This window comes from Euprymna scolopes, chromosome 35, assembly GCF_053919585.1.
Source record: "Euprymna scolopes isolate OS-2025 chromosome 35, ASM5391958v1, whole genome shotgun sequence".
In the NCBI taxonomy this organism is placed as follows: Eukaryota; Metazoa; Mollusca; class Cephalopoda; order Sepiida; family Sepiolidae; genus Euprymna; species Euprymna scolopes.
The window spans coordinates 25,463,624-25,467,450 of NC_136516.1; the positions used below are offsets into that span (position 1 = coordinate 25,463,624).

The following is a 3,827-nucleotide window of genomic DNA, read 5'->3' on the forward strand; positions in this document are numbered from 1 at the left end:
TAACAGCGACATTTATTTCCGTTGTAACAACGACATTTATTTCCGTTGTAACAACGACATTTATTTCCGTTGTAACAGCGACATTTATTTCCGTTGTAACAGCGACATTTATTTCCGTTGTAACAGCGACATTTATTTCCGTTGTAACAGCGACATTTATTTCCGTTGTAACAGCGACATTTATTTCCGTTGTAACAGCGACATTTATTTCCGTTGTAACAACGACATTTATTTCCGTTGTAACAACGACATTTATTTCCGTTGTAACAGCGACATTTATTTCCGTTGTAACAACGACATTTATTTCCGTTGTAACAGCGACATTTATTTCCGTTGTAACAGCGACATTTATTTCCGTTGTAACAGCGACATTTATTTCCGTTGTAACAGCGACATTTATTTCCGTTGTAACAGCGACATTTATTTCCGTGCACTTTTCCGAATAAAACGTAATCGTGCACCTTCTCTCTGACTTCTGTCCTGTATACACCTTATTTTTATAGCCTTTTTCTTTTTCCTTACCGTGACGTCACTTCGCACACGGTTCGACGTTTGCATACAGTCGCCATACGTGCGTCCGCGCTCTGTTACTCGCTGAAAACACTTAGGGAAAACATTGGATAATAAAGGTCTTAATATCGTAAAAACTACTTGTCGACAATTTTAAACGTGATGGTCGTTCAAAACAGACCCGAATACCCCTCAAAAAATCAACTTTGGCCCGAGATTCTTTCTACAAAGAGAGACTAGTGGCTAGCGTAACAATCCAGATGTGACAACAATACTCCATGCCTGGGCGGATGATGTCTTTGTAAGATATATGCCACTGGCAGGTGTGAATTTTTTTTTTTTTTTTTTTTTTTGCAGCAGCCTTGACAGTATTTTCTATATTTTTGTTCGAATTTATGTTACCTGTGAATGTTGGGCTGATTAACTTAGAAGGTTGGATTCTCGAGTAGGATGTCATCAGCTATGGCAATTAGTAGTTGCAAAATTTTCTTATAATTTGTAAAGGAAAGGAGTTTCGTCTTAGTAGCATTAAATGCTACTTTCAATTAATGTCTTCATTCGACGAATTCTACGATTTGGCGGGAGTTTTCCTTGTGTGTGCACGGTCACAAGCAAGATAACAATATAATAAAATAGCATTCTCAGAGTTATCAAGAAAGATTTGATCTGAACAAAAGAAGGACGAAGCGATTGGAAAAAAAAAAGCAAAGACAATAATAATAGAAAAAGAACAATGCTTCGAAATACCTCACCAACCTCCTTCTCCCCCTCCCCCGATTTCGACATTACGGGTCACAGCTAAATTAGTCATCATCACGAAATACGCCCTCCACCTATACCTGCCTCAAGAAAAGTACTTTGACACCTCCACCGGCCATTACCACCACCGCCTTTAATCAAATCGTCTCCGCCTCCTCCAAACACAAGACCGCCAACGCTAACGGAACAATAGAAATAAGGACATTAGTAGTAGTAGTAGTAGTAGTAGTAGTAGTAGTAACCCCCCTCTCTCTCTCTCTCTCTCTCTCTCTCTCTCTCTCTCTCTCTCTCTCTTTCTCGTCAAACCTTCGGACTTGTTCTTTCTTGGTGCCAGAGTACAACGGAGAAGCTTATTTTGTTTTATTTTCTATTTTAAATTTCCTCTGGTGGCCTTGCAAACTGTGCCCCACCCCCGTTCGTTAGCTCAGGTAGATGACATCACGTGACCGACGAGAGAGAGAAAGTCGACATAATTGTTGGGCGCCAAATTCAAATCTATATAATCGCCACTTTTGTTTCGAGTCCGCGACATTCTTTCGGTTTTTTTTTTTGTTGTTGTTGTTTTGATTTTTTTTTTTTTTTTGTTGTTGCATTTTTTTTTTTTTTTTTTTTTTGCTTCATAGATTTTTTTTTTTTTTCAGACCGCTATGATTAAAACGCCTACATTTTCGCCGGGCGTCGAAACCTCTCTCTCTCTCTCTCTCTCTCTCTCTCTCTCTCTCTCTCTCTCTCTCTCTCTCTCTCTCTCTCTCGTTCTCTATCGCTCGCTCTCTTTTTCTCTCGTTTCCGCTCTCTCTCTCGTTCGCTCGCTTTCTCTCTCTCTCTCTCACTCTCTCTCTCTCTCTCTCTGTCTCATTCGCTCTCGCCTTCTCTCTCCCCTCTCTCTCTCTCTCTCTCTCTCTCTCTCTCTCTCTCTCTCTCTCTCTCTCTCTCTCTCTCTCTCTCTCCCCGCATATAATTTCGAAAATTTAGATGATTTAGATCAGGGTTTTGCTCCCTGAATGAGGCTGAGGGGCTCCGCAAACCCTTTCTTAGGACTAAATGCTTTATATAACTATGAAAATAAATCGCATTTAATTATTGATTCTTTTTACTGAAAAGAGATATGATACACAACTACAATAATGTAAAGAATTTTAGGTTGGTTCATGAAAAAATGAAAATAACAAAAAAAAAATAAAATAATAATAATAATAATAATAATAATAATAATAATAATAAATTAACAAAAAATGCAATAATATTTGATAAATCAGAAACAAAAAATGCTTTTAAAAACACGAAAACGTAGTAAAATCACGAATAGAAACAATTAATGAACAAGTTAAAAATTGAAATTAATGTTTTTCATATTTATTTTAGAAATTATCTTGCTAGTGCTCTGTGGAACAAACATTACATTGTTCAGCGGCTCCATCGTGTCCTGAAATTTGGGAAATCCTCATTTATATAACTGTGCTGGAAAATGTGACCCGCTGGGTGCTCCATTGAGCTTGCGTTAGACTTTGAATCAGAAAAATGTGGGTTTGCAAAGCTAGTATGGTATTATTTTTTTTTTTTACTTCTTCCTCTTCAACATTCCCCATTAAATTGACGACTTGTAATGTTTTCAGCTATGCTGAAAACGAATATAACATCTAAATTTTGCGCAGACAAGAAGTTTTTTAGATATGAAGATCTTTATTATCTGATGTAATCCCATCGATGGCCATGTTTTCTTTCCAACTGAAAAGTACCAATGCGCGTGCGTGTTACAAAAACACCCGCTCTTCCCTATGTTTAGAATGGCGAACGCCACTGATATTTATTAAGTAATGAATTGGGGAAAAATGTCTTTATATCCAGTAAACTACTTGTCTGCGCAATATTTAAAAGTGATATTTGTTTTCAGCATACCCGAAAATCTATAAAAGTAATCATTTTTAAGGTGAGTGTTGAGGTGAAAAAAAATTCAAATTTACTACCAGTATAATTAGAAAATAGAAAAACAGAAATTAGCTTTTCTGTTCTTTTTTATCTTCCCTAATCTCTCTCTCTCCCTCTCCCTCTCTCTCTCTCTCTCTCTCCCTCTCTCTCTCTCTCTACGGCGTAATCACGTTGACACACCGGTTCCCGTCAGATCACCGAAGTTAAGCAACGTTGAGACTGGTAATTACTAAAATGGGTGACCAATTTGGGAAGTCCAGTCGCTGTATGTAGGAGGACGTCGACACCTCCCTGCAAAAAGTTGCAAAAACCTAACATCGTCATCTCCCCTAACGGGGATATACATGCGACTGAGAACCGCTCATGAATTTCATACTCCCATGAAATCTCCTCCTTTGGAGGAAGCCGGTTAAACCCAAAAAGGGTTAGTACCGTTTCACACACACACACAAACACACACACACACACTCTCTCTCTCTCTCTCTCTCTCTCTCTCTCTCTCTCTCTCTCTCTCTCTCTGCATCTATGATTTAAATAATATAAATACTCGTAGCGATATTCCCTGTAATTTATAAGGGACTGTACTAATCTTCTATTTTATAGTCAGTCATATTTCTTTTGATGCATAATAC

General features: G+C 37.9%; 1 pseudogene; it reads left to right on the forward strand.

The window, feature by feature from the left end:
* The first annotated feature begins 3,348 nt into the window (after positions 1-3,348).
* Positions 3,349-3,467, forward strand: LOC145260155 (5S ribosomal RNA; annotated as a pseudogene).
* The last annotated feature ends 360 nt before the right edge of the window (positions 3,468-3,827 follow it).